Source organism: Macaca nemestrina, chromosome 4 (genome assembly GCF_043159975.1).
Source record: "Macaca nemestrina isolate mMacNem1 chromosome 4, mMacNem.hap1, whole genome shotgun sequence".
NCBI lineage: Eukaryota > Metazoa > Chordata > Mammalia > Primates > Cercopithecidae > Macaca > Macaca nemestrina.
Genome location: NC_092128.1, coordinates 4,823,230 through 4,840,353, shown reverse-complemented (window position 1 = coordinate 4,840,353; position 17,124 = coordinate 4,823,230). Strand labels below are relative to the sequence as shown.

The 17,124-nt window shown below is 39.4% G+C and overlaps 1 protein-coding gene across 5 annotated transcripts in view; it reads left to right on the top strand.

Annotated features, from left to right (window-relative positions):
• The window catches only part of LOC105474942 (dipeptidyl peptidase like 6), a 1,161,442-nt gene that overhangs the window by 765,098 nt on the left and 379,220 nt on the right, over nt 1–17,124 (top strand). The window lies entirely within an intron of this gene.

The following is a 17,124-nucleotide window of genomic DNA, read 5'->3' as shown; positions in this document are numbered from 1 at the left end:
CATGGGTGACATCCAGAGGAAACCAGGCACAGACATCTAAGGGCCCTCTCTAAATGCAATACATGCTTAATGCCCCTGGCGAGTTGTATAGCATGGGCATGGGCAGAATGTCATCTACCAGGGCACCTCACTAGAGACTCAGTTCCTGTGGATTTTGTCGGTGGCTGGTCACACTACGTTCTAGACTGGCAGAAGGAAAGCAGATGACCAGTCAAAGCCACAGTGTACAAAATAGTTTAGGCACAGAAAGCCACTTTGATCAGTTTGAAGAAAACTGTCCAGGAATTATTATAGATAGTGGTGATGGTTGCACAGCCGTGTGACTCTTCTAAAAAACATTGAATTGCACATTGTAAAATAGTTAAAATGATGACTTTTGTTATGGGAATTTTGTCTAAGAGAAATACCACTTGGCACCATTTCTATAAAAAGGAATAGGAATAGTGAGAGATAAAGCTTATAATATGGTTTGGCTGTGTCCCTACCCAAATCTCATCTTGAATTGTAATTCCCACAATTTCCATGTGTCATGGGAAGAACTTAGTGGGAGGTGACTGAATTACGGGGTGGATCTTTCCTGCGTTGTTCTCCTGATAGCGAATGAGTCTCATGAGATCTGATGGTTTTAAAAAGGGGAGTTTCCTTGCACCAATTCTCTTCTCTTGACCGCTGCCATATGAGACATGCCTTTTAACCATCCACCATGATTGTGAGACCTCCCCAGCCATGTGGAACTGTAAGTCCAATAAATCTCTTTCTTTTGTAAATTGCCCAGTCTTGGGTATGTCTTTATTAGCAGCATGAAAATGAACTAATACAGTAAATTGGTACCAGTAGAGTAGGGCACGGCTGAAAAGATCCCTGAAAATGTGGAAATGACTTTGGAACTGGGTAACAGGCAGAGGTTGGAACAGTTTAGAGAGCTCGGAAGAAGACAGGAAAATGTGGGAAAGTTTGGAACTTCCTAGAGACTTGTTGAATGTTGAATGGCTTTGCCCAAAATGCTGGTAGTGATATGGACAATGAAATCCAGGCTGAGGTGGTCTCAGAGGGAGATGAGGAACTAGTTGGGAACTGAAGCAAAGATGACTCTTGTTATATTTTAGCAATGAGACTGGTGGCATTTTGCTTCTGCCCTAAAGATTTATGGAACTTTGAACTTGAGAGAGATGATTTAGGTTATCTGCTTGAAGAAATTTCTAAGCAGCAAAGCATTCAAGAGGTGACTTGGGTGCTATTAAAGGCATTCAGTTTTATAAGGGAAGCAGAGCATATGAGTTTGGGAAATTTGCAGCCTGACAATGTGAAAGAAAAGAAAATCCCATTTTCTGAGGTGCAATTCATGCCAGCTGCAGAAATTTGCATAAGTAATGAGGAGTCCAATGTTAATTCCCAAGATCCTGGGGAAAATGTCTCCAGGCCATGTCAGAGTCTTCACAGCAGCCTCTCTCATCACAGGCCTGGAAGCCTAGAAGGACAAAGTGGTTTGGTGGGCTGGGCTCAGGGTTCCCGTGCTGTGTGCAGGCTGGGGACTTGGTGCACCGTGTCCCAGCGACTCCAGCTGTGGCTGAAAGGGCCCAAGTTAGAGTTCGGGCTGTAGCTTCAGAAGGTGCAAGCCCCAAGTCTTGGCTGCTTCCACATGGTATTGAACCTATGGATGCACAGAAGTCAAGAATTGGGTTTTGGGAACCTCTGCCTAGATTTCAGAAGATGTATGGAAACACCCGAATGCCCAGGCAGAAGTTTGCTGCAGGGGTGAGGCCCTCATGGAGAACCTCTGCTATGGCAGTGTGGAAGGGAAATGTAGGGTTGGAGCCCCAACACAAAGTCCCTGCTGGGGCACTGCCTAGTGGAGCTGTGAGAAGACGGCCACTGTTCTCCAGACCCCAGAATGGTAGATCCCCTGAGAGCTTGCACCACACACCTGGAAAAGCTGCAGACACTCAATGTCAGCCCATGAAAGCAGCCTGGAGGGAGGCTGTCCCCTGCAGAGCCACAGGGGCGGAGCTGCCCAAAGCCATGAGAACCCACCTCTTGCATCAGTGTGACCCAGATGTGAGACATGGAGTCAAAAAACATCATTTTGGAGCTTTAAGATTTTACTGCCCTGCTGGAGTTTGAACTTGCATGGGGCCTGTAGCCTCTTTGTTTTGACCAATTTCTCACATTTGGAATGGCTGTATTTACCCAATTCCTATACCCACGTTGTATTTAGGAAGTAACTAACTTGCTTTTGATTTTACGGGCTAATAGGCAGAAGGGACTTGCCTTGTCTCATATGAGACATCAGATTGTGGACTTTTGAGTTAATGCGGAAATGAGTTAAGGCTTCAGGGGACTGCTGGGAAGGCATGATTGATTTTGAAATGTGAGCCAATGAGATTTGAGAGGGGCTAGGGGTGGAATGATATGGTTTGGCTGTGTCCCCACCCAAATCTCATCTTGAATTATAATTCCCACAATCCCCATGTGTCATAGGAGGAACTTGTGGGAGGTGATGAATTATGGGGGCGGGTCTTTCCTGTGCTGTTCTAGTGGTAGTGAATAAGTCTCACGAGATCTGAGGATTTTTAAAAGGGGAATTTCCCTGCACCAGCTCTCTTCTCTCGTCTGCTGCCATGTGAGACATGCCTTTCACCTTCTACTGTGATGGTGAGGCCTCCCCAGCCACATGGAACTGTAAGTCCAATAAACCTCCTTCTTTTTTTTAATTGCCCGGTCTCAAGTATGTCTTTATCAGCAGCGTGAAAATGGACTAATACAGCTTATGAGTTGAATTTGGGGTGAATTTACACTGAATGTCAGGTAAGGAGACTGAACTCTGTTTTGTAGTTCGTAGGAAGGCCAGCCTAGGGAGCTTTCACGGAGGGAAAAGTTGTACTTCATGGAGACTGCTCTGTTGACAGGATGTAAATAGCAGCTGGGGAGGAAAATCACAACATGCAAAAGAGTCTTTTAAAGACTCTAGTGAAAATGTTGCACATGCCTGTGACTCAGTTCTGATGATGGCTTTGATGCTTATCATCAAAAAACTTGCCCTTGTCTTTTAAGGTCTCTCTCTGGTCAGCAGCAGAATGGTGGCTACCATGGACTGTTCTATGTGTGATCCTGGATTTCCTGAGAACTCTCCTGATCCTTGCTTTCTCTGTTTCTGCTCTAGCAGGGAAAATTGGAGATCAGAGAGTTGAAGCTACACCTTGCAATATAGTACAGCCTTTGTTTATACTATTAAAGCCCCTTGGCCAATTGGACAAAGTCACAGGTTTAGCCCTTTGTATGTTTGTTCTTATATTTGCTTACGCAACAAGTATTCACAGAGCGTCTTCACCTGCCAGGCCAGGTGATTCATCAGGAAACAGAGCCTCACAGTAAAATCAAAAGAGCATGTGGTTTGAAGCCAATAGACAGAGACTCCAGTCCCAGGTTCCATGCTTACTACCCAATTGATGGCTGCCTTTCAGCCATTCGTTTCTCCGTCTATACAATGTACCTGACCAGGCTTTTCTTCTGTAATTACTGGAGGCAAGGTGACCTCTCTTGACTGAAAGCACTCTGAGAACACACAATCTTGGCCACCATAAATGACATTAAAGAACACAACTTTTGCTTTAGAATCTGCTGTTATTGTTTGACTTTAGCTAAGCATTTAGTCAAATCCAACAGCAACAGTTTCTCAATAAAGGAGCATTTCAAGAAACCTGTGACACTCATAGCCACAACATTTAAGATCAGCATCAAATATTTTGTGTAAAGGTTCCACAGATGTTTGATTTTTTGGGGTAAGGAAACTGAGGCTTACAGATGTTTTTGAGACTTAAAGAATTGACACGTCAGTCTCTAAGTGAAAAACTGAGATTAAAACCCAGTGCTTCTGCATCAGGAGGAATAGCTAATGAATGCTGGGCTTAATACCCAGGTGATGGGTTGATCTGTGCAGCAAATCACCATGGCACGTGTTTACCCATGTAACACACCTGCACGTCCTGCACACGTACCCTGAAACTTAAAAGTTGATGAAAAAAAACACAATGCTCTTGATTTATGGATAAATAATAAAAACAATAAAGTATCATTTTAGCTGAATGATCCCTGCTTGCTAACATTGATGAATTTAGAAATGCATCTTCAGTTGACCTCTACTCACTATTATTATTATTATTAATTTTTTTTTTTTTTTGAGACAGAGTCTCACTGTGTTGCCCAGGCTGGGGTGCAGTGGCCGAATCTCAGCTCACTGCAGGCTCCGCCTCCCGGGTTCACGCCATTCTCCTGCCTCAGCCTCCCCAGTAGCTGGGACTACAGGCACCCGCCACCTCACCGGGCTAGTTTTTTTGTATTTTTTAGTAGAGATGGGGTTTCACTGTGTTAGCCAGGATGGTCTCCATCTACTGACCTCGTGATCCGCCCGTCTCGGCCTCCCAAAGTGCTGGGATTACAGGCGTGAGCCACCGTGCCTGGCCTCACTATTATTTTTAGTTAGTTTTCTTAACAGCCTTAATAGTGCTTAGAGCATTTTATGAAACAGTGCCCTCCAGTGGCTAAGGATACACTTTTAAATTGCAATAACAGGTACTATTTTTAGCTAGCTGGAGAATTGATGGCAAGACCAGCATTTAAAAGAGATTTACGATCTTGTGGCAGATGTATAGATTGTATATGTGTAGCAAATAAGCATGACGACAGCTACTATCTGGCTTGTTAACTGGGTGTATGATTTCTTGATCACTGACCTATTAAATCACTTATTAATATATAATCTTATCGTGAGTGTAAATTTAGCTGCCCGTCATTTATAATAACATTAGCGATATGACATATGATCATTTGAGCAAGGGCACTGCCTTCTGCCAAAGCCAGGAGCCTCAATAATTATTTTTAAACTGTAGTTAGGTGTGATTTAAAAGAGATATGAGTACAAGAATAGATAACTCAAGGATCAACGTATGGGACCTAATTTTTATGAAAAATTACTCTTGTCTCATTCTTCTTTTTTCGTCCAACAGATCATTACAACCCAAAAGCTCAATACCATATTCCTCAAAATGCAAATTAAATACTGCCTCTCAAAATAGCTTTTCTTAACTAAAAATATCCAAGTTTATCTTTTACAAGTTTAGGCAGTTTTTGAAAGACAAAACAGTAATGGAAAATATACAATATCGGGTGTTTTTTTGTTTTTGTTTTTGTTTTTTTGCTGTGGAATGCTATTAAAATTACATGTTTTTGAAACTTGTAGTTTGTGGTTTTAAATCCTCAATCATGCATTACCTAGCATATGCATATCTGGGCCCATGCAGTCAAAGTTACCATGTTGAAAGAGATTTTGCAGTTTAGGAAAGTAAGGATCATAAATGTTTAGTGAATTAAGCTGACAAAAGCTATTCCATTTTGTAATTGCAGAATCAGAGCTAGGAGACTGTCTCTTGACTACCAGGAATGTATGATTTACACTTGTGTTCTGGACAGCAGCATCTGGAAAGTCTGAATACTGTAGTCTCTTCAGAGACTTCCAAGTCAGATTCCTGGGATTCCAGAGCTGGCAGGATCCCCTGTAGTCTGGCACAGTCCTCTCAGCCCATACTAATCCTTGACTTAATTTTATTCTGAAAGACTTTTTAAAATAAACTTTTTACATTTTAGAATAGATTTACATATATAGCAAAGTTGCAAAGGTAGTATGGAAAGTTTCCATACGCCCCAAACCCATTTTCCCCTATTATTATTATCTTATTTATTATGCGACATTTGACACAATGAATGAAGCAGTATTGATATAATGCATCACTATTAACCAAAATTTATACTTAATTCAGATTTCCTTAGCTTTCACCTAATGTCCCCTTTATCTCCCAAGGATCCCAACCAGGACACCACAGTGCGTCTCTTTAGGCTCCTCTTGCTGTGACAGCTTCTCATATGTTCCTGTTCCTTGTTTTTGGTGACCTCAACAAAAGGGTACTTGAGAAATATGGGTCACGTCTTTTATAGAATATTCTTCAGTTGCATCATTTGTTTTGTTTTGTTTCATTTTCCCTCCTGGTTAGACTGGGTTTATAGGGATTTTGAAGGAAGACTACAGAAGTAAAATGCCTTTCTCATCACGTATCTAAGGAATATGCTATCAATATAATTTATGGCCATTGGTGTTGACCTTGATCACCTGCCTAAGGTTGTACTTGTCATATTTCTCTACTGTAACAACATGTTTTTACCCCTCTTTCTATACTGTGCTTTTTGGAAGGAAGTCACTATGCATAGCCCTCACTTGGAGTGGAAGGCTATATGCTTTCTTCCTGAGAGCAGGGTATCTGTCGAAATCACTTGGAATTCTTCCATGTGAGAGATTTGTCTACTCTCCCCCATTTATTTATTTATTGAATTATTTATTTATATCAGTATAGACTTATAGATACTTATCTTAAGACTGTTGGAAGTCATTGTTTAATTGCCAAGATTTGAAAAAGTTGGCTTTGACAATGTTTGCAATCTCATTGCTTTTCTGGAAGAGATTTTTGGAGATCTTAACTCTGCTATTATGGATGTAGCTCCTATTTTGTAGGATTTTACACACAGATTTTTTCTCTGTTGTGTTCAGAATGGCCTGAACTCTGACACAGTTGATACTGGATGATATTCATATCCCTTTCAATGCTTTCAAGAATTTTCAGGAAAGATTCTTAAATTTTCACATTTTTTTTGTGCTACCAGGAGCAATGTGTTTTTAAAGGGTGAGTATTAAATATATAGAAACCCATATTCCTGAGTTTTGTTGTGTTTAATAGTATATTTTGTAATAATACAACTATCTTAAAAAGAATCACATTGGGATATTTACTCTACATTATTCAAATGGCTAATGCTTTGAGAAGGAACGTCCTCTTTATAATAAAATGAGTGCTGTCTTGTTTGGCTTATTTAGTATCAAATTAATGTGATACTCAGTGTTTCATTAAGTTCCTCCAAATAACCTATTTTAAAGCAACTTCGCTTTCATTATTTTCTAGATATCATGCTAAAGGCATAAAAAGATCATGACCCATAATATCTGAAAGAGAAAAACATGATTTCTCCTTTCTCTCTTAAAATTAAGGTCTATATTTATGATAGCAAAAGTAAGGTGCTTCTCTCCCCACCTTTTAGAAGCTGCTTGGTGTGATCAGGGGATAACTATAGGGAAACACTATCAAACATTTCTTTCTGCACTTTCAGTTATGAGGATAATTAATGCGTACATACACATTTTCCCTTTCTAGTAGTAATAGATTAACACTGTTGGGAATAATTCTCCTAGAAAGTTTTCTGAGAGCCTGGAAATTTCGCATCATACTTTTCTAGCCCTGGGCCACTGTGAGTTTGCCAAGGCCTCCAGCAGATAGATAAATTGGTTTCCAAGTGAACAAAGCATATTAGTCAATCTCCTAAGGCATTTTTTCTTTGATGACCATTGAGTGTGTTAAGCAGCAACTGTATGCCCTTCATAATAAAAAGCACTTTAAGTTGAGTAATGGAAGGCTCTTGATACTTGTGGAATGACAGAGAAGTTTTGAAGAAATGAACATTAGTGCAAGTAGAGAACATTTAGAAAGCATAATCATATAAAGAGTTGTAAGAAACCATAATTTTTTTTTTACTTTAAGTTCTGGGATACATGTGCAGAATGTGCAGGTTTGTTACATAGGTTGACGTGTGCCATAGTGGTTTGCTGCACCCATCAACCTGTCATCTAGATTTTAAGCCCCACATGCATTAGGCATTTATCCTAATGCCCTCCTTCCCCTTGCTCCCCCCACCCTGAAATTCCCCAGTAAGAAACCATAATACATTTTAAGTCATAGTAAGATGGAAAATACAGAGAAGGGTTAGTCTTTGAAAACTTTGGAGAGGTGATTTGAAAATCAGATGTTAAAGGAGTGTATAAGCGTAAATTAGCAGGACATTCCAAACCAACCAGGGCTCTGATGTGAACATAAGTCAGTTATGTGAGGAAGGGGCAGGCAAGAGCAGGACTGGAGAGTGTTTGATGTCATCTCACCAATCATCCACCCAATAAAGAAATCTCTCAGCAACCCCTGGCCTATGGTCAGCCAATCTGTGTCTGAATGTATTGATCAAGTAATAGTTCAGTGCTCTCAGTGAGGAAGCCAGTGATGACTGTTACATGACTCTCTATAATATTAAGATAAAATTTATCCCCAGAATGTTCTATGCTTGCATTCAATTATTCCTTTTGGAGCAACTCAGAATCAATGTAATATTTTTGGGAAGTGACAGTTTTTCAGATCTTGGAAGAAGAACTTATTAATCTCTCTCCCCCATTCAACTTAACTGAAAGAGTCTCTGATTAGAAATTTGAGAAAAGAGGTTCTAGCCCCAACTCTACTATGTATAATTTGCTTTGTCAGCAAAGAACAGTTAAACTGTCTGAACTATATATAGCATCTATTTCCCTCTGTTCCTTCCTTATCCAGGGCTTGGCTCTATGAAAAGCAACTCGAACTCTTGCCTTCCAGCTTGGGATACTTCTCCAAGATAGCCCCTCTTTAGTGAACTCCTGTCTCCTATCCAGTTCCATCTTGTTACCTTGTACCTGGATTCTCCATCTCTGCCCAGACACTACAATAATTTGAATAGTTTTATTTCTTTCTCACATTGCAATTAATGAGGATGAGCCTGGAGGTAGGGATTCCTCCATGGAGTCTTTCAGGGACTGGGGTTCCTTCCAGCTAGTGACTGTGGGTATATCTATAAGGGCTCAAATTCCTCTAACGGATACTTTGTATCTTGATGGCAGACTCAAGAAGAGAATGGTGAGGCTGTCACAGGAAGTTTTCAGGGGCTGGGCCTGAAAGAGTTATGCATCTTTTTTGCCTATATTTCCCATTAATTCACAGTCAGTCACATGACCTCCATCTAACTGCCAGAGAGCAGGGGAAATGTAGCCTAGTTGAGTGCCTAGGAGGAAAAAGACCAAATGTAGAACCACTTGTGCTAGAATTCAGGCACACATTCCCCAACTAACCTCAGAGGAATTTGGAAAATGTAGTCTGGTTGAAGGCTAAGAAAGAAAAGGCACTAATTACACTTTCCAAGCTTATCAGCTTTAGAGAATAGAAAATAGCATAGATTTTCTATGTCACAGAGTAAAGTTGTGTAATATAATAATGCATGTGAAAATGCTTAGAATTTGGTAATGTGGCATAAAAATGAATGTTAGTATCTTTTTTTACTAATAATTCTGGACAATTAGACAGCCATATGCAAAATAACGAAGTTGGACCCTTACCTCACACCATAGATAAAAATTAACTCAAAAGGGATCAAAAAACTAAATGTAAGAGCTAAAACTAAATAATTTTTATAAGAAAATAGAGGGGTAAACCTTTATAACGTTGGATTTGGCAAGATTTTTAGATATAGTACAAAAAGCAAAAACAAAAGAAAAAATAGATAAACTGAACTTCGTAAAAATTAAATCTTTTGTGTTTCAAAGGATACCATGAAGAAAGGGAAAAGGCAATCTATCAAATGGAAGAAAATATTTACAAATAATTTACCTGTTGAGGAACTTATATCCAGACTATATAAGAACCCTTAAACCCAATAATAAAAAGACAATTATTCCAATTTAAAAATGGGCACAAAATCTGAGGAGACATATCTCCAAGAAAGATTTACAAATAGCAATATGTACGTGAAAAGATATTTGACTTCATTGTTCAGCAGGAAAATGTAAATCAAAACCACAATGAAACACTACTCCCCTCCTCCTAGAATGGATACAATAAAAAGTCAGATAACAAGTGTTGGTGAGAATGTGGAAAAAACAGAACCTTCACGTCCTGCTGGTGGTAATGGAAAATGGTGTAACCACTTTGGAAAATAGCTGGGCATTTTCCCAAACAAATAAACATAGAGTTACCCTTTGACCCAGCAATTCCATTCCTAGCTGTATACTCAAGAAAAATGAAAACATATAACCATATAAAAATAATTGCACTAATGTTTATAACGATATTATTCATAATAGCCAAAAAGTGCAAACAACCCAAACGTACATTTGTATAATGGAACATTATTTGGCCATAAAAAAAAAAAACATTAAAATGCTGATATCTGCTACACACTGATTAATTTTGAAAACTGTAAAAGAAGAGAGTCACAAAAGACTACAACATATATGATTCCTTTTATATGAGCTATTCAGAGCAGAGAATTCTATAGAGACAGAAAATGGGATAGTGGTTGCTTAGAACAGGGATGAGGGTCATGGGAGCAAGGAAAGTGATAGCTCAAAGTTAAGGGATTCCTTTTTGAGATTATGAGAATATTCTAAAATTAATTATGATGGTGGGTGCACATGTCTGTGAATATGTTAAAGACCATTAAATTGTGCACTTTAAATTGATGAATTGTATGATGTGAATTCTATCTCAATAAAGCTGTTAAAAATGAAGGGTAATAGATGCATTATTGTTATTAAGATACTGGCCTACCCAGATGAAAGACTGTGCAACACTCATGGCAGGCCCTTAGAAGCCAAATTCTGACCCCACAACCATGAGATATACTAATGAGGCAGAAATAGAACAAACATCTCCAGCAACCAGTGTAGTAGCCTGGACAGCTTTCTGATGATCTTGACTTTAAGAAAAAGGTGGCTCACGCCTGTAATCCTAGCACTTTGGGAGGCCGAGGCGGGCGGATCACAAGGTCAGGAGATCGAGACCACGGTGAAACACCGTCTCTACTAAAAATACAAAAAATTAGCCCGGCGCGGTAGTGGGCGCCTGTAGTCCCAGCTACTCAGGAGGCTGAGGCAGGAGAATGGCGTGAATCTGGGAGGTGGAGCTTGCAGTGAGCCGAGATCGCGCCACTGCACTCCAGCCTGGGGGACACAGCAAGACTCCGTCTCAAAAAAAAAAAAAAAAAAAAAAAAGAAAAATGTATATAAAAATGGAGCTAAGCTCAGGACTTAAAACTCAGGCTAAGATGACCAAGATCCAAGATGATGTAAAGCTTGTAAGAAGTGTAAAGGGACCAGGCACGGTGGCTCACGCCTGTAATTCCAGCACTTTGGGAGGCTGAGGCAGGTGGGTCATGAGGTCAGGAGGTCAAGACCAGCCTGGCCAACGTAGTGAACCCCATCTCTACTGAAAATACAAAAAATTAGCCAGGAGTGGTAGCAGGTGCCTGTAATCCCAGCGACTCAGGAGGATGAAGCAGGAGAATCGCTTGAACCTGGGAGGTGGAGGTTACAAGGAGCCGAGATCATGCCATTGCACTCCAGCCCAGGCGACAGTGTGAGACTCCAACTCAAAAAACAAAAAAAAAATAGTGTAAAGGGCATTGAACAGAACTGCCAAGTAATATTGGAGCAAGTAACAGGGTAAGGAGGTTGAACAACTCTGAAAACACTAAAAACCACTGAATTATATACCTAACTGGGTGAATTTGTTTGTATGTGAATTATATCTTGATAAAGCATGTGCTTGCTCTTGCTCTCACTGTTATGCTCTCTCTCTACCACTGTCTTACACACACACCCACACAGAGAGAGAGAGCAAGGAAAAGATAGACACTGGCGTGGAGGAGGTATGCAGGATAATCATGCAGTAAATGTTCTTGCGTGTTCTCCAGTAAGGAGCGTACTTTTCAAAATTGAAAACGAAAATTTGATATCACATTCTTAGGAAGGGAGGGAAGATTGTTCAGGAAATAGTGAGAGAACACTGAGCTGCTCAGGGAGATTCATCTCAGTCTAAAGTAAATTTGAGCTGGGATAACAATAAAAATAACTAGGTTTAAGGTACTAGCACAAAACATCTAGCATGCATTATCTCTTTTAATTGCTTCATAAGCCAGTGAAGTAGGTAATATCATTATCACGCATTCAGAGAGGTTAAGTAACTTATTCTTAGTCATGCATTTAGACAGGATGAACACCAGTTTGAAAACCCCTCTCTCTGGCTCTGGAGGCAAAGTGAAAGCCCACACCGTGTGTTTGAGAATTCAGTGCAGGTAAAGAAACGTTTTTTGTCTTTGCATCAGTGATATTTTATTCAGTAGTCAAATACTTTATTCCTAAGGCGTACTAGTTGACTTGTCAATGAAATTACAGAACCATTGTAAATAATCTGTAGAAATGTGCAAGCAAACGAGAAAGGAGCTAAAAGACTAGGAAAACGAGATGATTGTTTTAGTTGTCAAAAAAGGTAAAATCTATAGGACTAGTTCATAACTGGCAAAATTCTAGAACCAATTAATAAATACAGGTATGTTCTGTAAAGTGTGTTGCATCCTGGTAACACCTAATCGTAGCTCATACAAATACGCCATTTTCCTAACTTATTTCTAGAGAATTGATTATAATCTTGCCATAGTATTGTCTTAACAGCTTTTATACTTTCTTCTTTTTTTATTTTTTTTATTATACTTTAAACTCTAGGGTACATGTGCACAACGTGCAGGTTTGTTACGTATCTACACATGTGCCACGTTGGTGTGCTGCACCCATCAACTCGTCAGCACACATCAACTCGTCATTTACATCAGGTATAACTCACAATGCAATCCCTCCCCCCCTCCCTCCTCCCCACAATAGGCCCCGGTGTGTGATGTTCCCCTTCCTGTGTCCAAGTGATCTCATTGTTCAATTCCCACCTATGAGTGAGAACATGCGGTGTTTGGTTTTCTGTTCTTGCGATAGTTTGCTGAGAATGATGGTTTCCAGCTGCATCCATGTCCCTACCTAGGACACGAACTCATCCTTTTATATGGCTGCATAGTATTCCATGGTGTATATGTGCCACATTTTCTTAATCCAGTCTGTCACTGATGGACATCTGTGTTGATTCCAAGTCTTTGCTATTGTGAATAGTGCTGCAATAAACATACGTGTGCATGTGTCTTTATAGCAGCATGATTTATAATCCTTTGAGTATATACCCAGTAATGGGATGGCTGGGTCATATGGTATTTCTCATTCTAGATCCTTGAGGGATCGCCATACTGTTTTCCACAATGGTTGAACTAGTTTTCAATCCCACCAACAGTGTAAAATTGTTCCTATTTCTCCACATCCTCTCCAGCACCTGTTGTTTCCTGACTTTTTAATGATTGCCATTCTAACTGTGAGATGGTATCTCATTGTGGTTTTGATTTGCATTTCTCTGATGGCCAGTGATGAGGAGCATTTTTTCATGTGTCTGTTGGCTGTATGAATGTCTTCTTTTGAGAAATGTCTGTTCATATCCTTTGCCCACTTTTTGATGGGGTTGTTTGTTTTTTTCTTGTAAATTTGTTTGAGTTCTTTGTAGGTTCTGGATATTAGCCTTTTATCAGATGAGTAGATTGCAAAAATTTTCTCCCATTCTGTAGGTTGCCTGTTCACTCTAATGGTAGTTTCTTTTGCTGTGCAGAAGCTCTTTAGTTTACTTAGATCCCATTTGTCAATTTTGGCTTTTGTTGCCGTTGCTTTTGGTGTTTTAGACATGAAGTCCTTGCCAATGCTTATGTCCTTAATGGTATTACCAGGTTTTCTTCTAGGGATTTTATGGTATTAGGTCTAACATTTAAGTCTCTAATCCATCTTGAATTAATTTTCATATAAGGAGTAAGGAAAGGATCCAGTTTCAGCTTTCTACTTATGGCTAGCCAATTTTCCCAGCACCATTTATTAAATAGAGAATCTTTTCCCCATTTCTTGTTTTTGTCAGGTTTGTCAAAGATCAGATGGCTGTAGATGTGTGGTATTATTTCTGAGGGCTCTGTTCTGTTCCATTGGTCTATATCTCTGTTTTGGTACCAGTACCATGCTGTTTTGGTTACTGTAGCCTTGTAGTACAGTTTGAAGTCAGGTAGCGTGATGCCTCCAGCTTTGTTCTTTTGACTTAGGATTATCTTGGCAATGCGGGCTCTTTTTTGGTTCCATATGAACTTTAAAGTAGTTTTTTCCAATTCTGTGAAGAAAGTCATTGGTAGCTTGATGGGAATGGCATTGAATCTATAAATTACCTTGGGCAGTATGGCCATTTTCACGATATTGATTCACAGCTCTATGCAAATAAACTAGAAAACCTAGAAGAAATGGATAATTTCCTGGACACTTACACTCTCCCAAGACTAAACCAGGAAGAAGTTGAATCCCTGAAGAGACCAATAGCAGGCTCTGAAATTGAGGCAATAATTAATAGGCTACCAACCAAAAAAAAGTCCAGGACCAGACAGATTCACAGCCGAATTCTACCAAAGGTACAAGGAGGAGCTGGTACCATTCCTTCTGAAACTATTCCAATCAATAGAAAAAGAGGGAATCCTCCCTAACTCATTTTATGAGGCCAACATCATCATGATACCAAAGCCTGGCAGAGACACAACAAAAAAAGAGAATTTTAGGCCAATATCCCTGATGAACATCAATGCAAAAATCCTCAATAAAATACTTGCAAACCGAATCCAGCAGCACATCAAAAAGCTTATCCACCATGATCAAGTGGGCTTCATCCCTAAGATTCAAGGCTGGTTCAACATACACAAATCAATAAACGTAATCCAGCATATAAACAGAACCAAAGACAAAAACCACATGATTATCTCAATAGATGCAGAAAAGGCCTTTGACAAAATTCAACAGCCCTTCATGCTAAAAACTCTCAATAAATTCAGTATTGATGGAACGCATCTCAAAATAATAAGAGCTATTTATGACAAACCCACAGCCAATATCATACTGAATGGGCAAAAACTGGAAGCATTCCCTTTGAAAACTGGCACAAGACAGGGATGCCCTCTCTCACCACTCCTATTCAACATAGTGTTGGAAGTTCTGGCTAGGGCAATCAGGCAAGAGAAAGAAATCAACGGTATTCAGTTAGGAAAAGAAGAAGTCAAATTGTCCCTGTTTGCAGATGACATGATTGTATATTTAGAAAACCCCATCGTCTCAGCCCAAAATCTCCTTAAGCTGATAAGCAACTTCAGCAAAGTCTCAGGATACAAAATCAATGTGCAAAAATCACAAGCATTCTTATACACCAGTAACAGACAAACAGAGAGCCAAATCATGAATGAACTCCCATTCACAATAGCTTCAAAGAGAATAAAATACCTAGGAATCCAACTTCCAAGGGATGTAAAGGACCTCTTCAAGGAGAACTACAAACCACTGCTCAGTGAAATAAAAGAGGACACAAACAAATGGAAGAGCATACCAAGCTTTTATACTTTCAAATGAAATGGATTTATTCAAACATTAGTTGGTGATACTTTTTATCATGCTGTAAATGATCCTAATAGAATGTGTTAAAACATTTAAATTATGAGTGCAGCACAGTTTTCTAGATGTGTGCTGGACTAACATTTGCCATAAACTATCACATAATCAGTTCCTTGATTCTTTAAGGACCTGAAGCCTACTTACATAAAATTGGTCTAGTAACTAATGATAAAGATTAAATAAAAGTCATTAAGGTCATTGACAGAAGGCTATGTTTTCCTCTAAAATCATGGCACTCAATTCATAAACATTATTCATTTTTCTTCTAATTTGTATATACTTTTAGATGTAATCATGTTTCAATTTTGATTGCCCAGCTAATCGTAAAAGCTTTAAACCTCTTAAACAGTTTCTTTATAAAAGCATAATGACATATATAATGGCTTTCAGATAATCTTGTCACAGAAATGATTATTTTTCTCTATTCCTGCTGAACCAAAGTGCCCCCATGTGCTTCTACGTGTAATGTTATATAAAGTACTTAAAAGGATGCTGTATTATTTTTCATGATAGCATCATTGATAATTCTAATGGTAATTTTTCCTTCACACTTGGTAGCTTCCAGGCATAATGACACATCACTAAAGCTTTGACTGTTAAAGCTCTTTGCTCATGGGTGAAGAAAAGAGAATGGCAAGTTAAAAATAATGACTTAATCCTCATTTACATTGCAATGAGTTACACTCATTTGTGGAAGAGGGACATCTTCGATGGCGAGGATAATGAAGGCGATGAGAACTATCAGACCTTTTGTGCCCAATCAATAGGTCCCATAAATAAAATCTCAAATCACATACTACAAAGTGGAGATCACGTGTAATGGGAAGGGAGTGAAATCATCATCTTAGGGATGACAAATTCTTATTGAGAAGGATGACTTCATGCTGGACCTCTTGTAGTTTTCAGACCTGTAGATGAATAAATTTTCATCCCTTGATTGATAATAAATTTTGTGAGGATGAAAGTAGTTCTAGATTGAGAATTCAGTCATTAGATTAGACTCAAGGAGACATACTCTAGGGACAACTGTGGGAGACCATAGACTATATGATGGCTTTCTTGCCTACAGGAATAGGAAAAACCATCATCAATTTTGTAGTCTGGGAGTGACGGTGCCTAAACAGTGAGAACAAAAATACAGTCTATCCTATTGAAAAAGTCTTAAGAGCATCCTTCCCATACTCTAAAAGTGTGATGCCCCAAACACACTAGTTCATTCATTATTTTCTTCTTCCTTCTCTTTATCCTGAAGCCCTTAAATCTACTCAGTTATAGAATTTCTTCGTAAATGACTTATAGGGGAATTTTTGCTGGGAACGGAATTATTTTCCACATCTTCTATTCCATCCTACCAAACTTTAGTTAACCTGAGACCACTACTTTTTGTGATTAATGAACGTCCAACAGAACTCCCACCAAGCTCACAGTCCTGGACATCTGCATTACTGTGGGTAGTCACTCAACTGTAGCTGGAGGAGGCTTTACCAGAAAAGCTAATTGCCCCAAACTTGCCTCCTGGAATTAGAGTTGAGTTTTTGTTGGTTTGTTTTTTAATGTGCCCAATTAATCTTTTATTGGTGTGGGACAAATGTTGAGACTAACAAGATTTTGGATGAGTGGATAACAATCTCTCACCCTACCTACCTCATTCATGGGGGAATGTAAGTGTGGATTGACCCAAAGCAGGAACTCTAGGGGTGAAACAAGGACTCAGCTTTGCCTTTTCATCAGCTCTAATCATTCATTAGAGATGTCCACCCTGGGAAACATGGAAAACATTTCACACCACCCAAAGCCCTGCACTGATTCCACCACAAGCTCCCAGTGGGGTCTGGGCCTCATATGTCAAC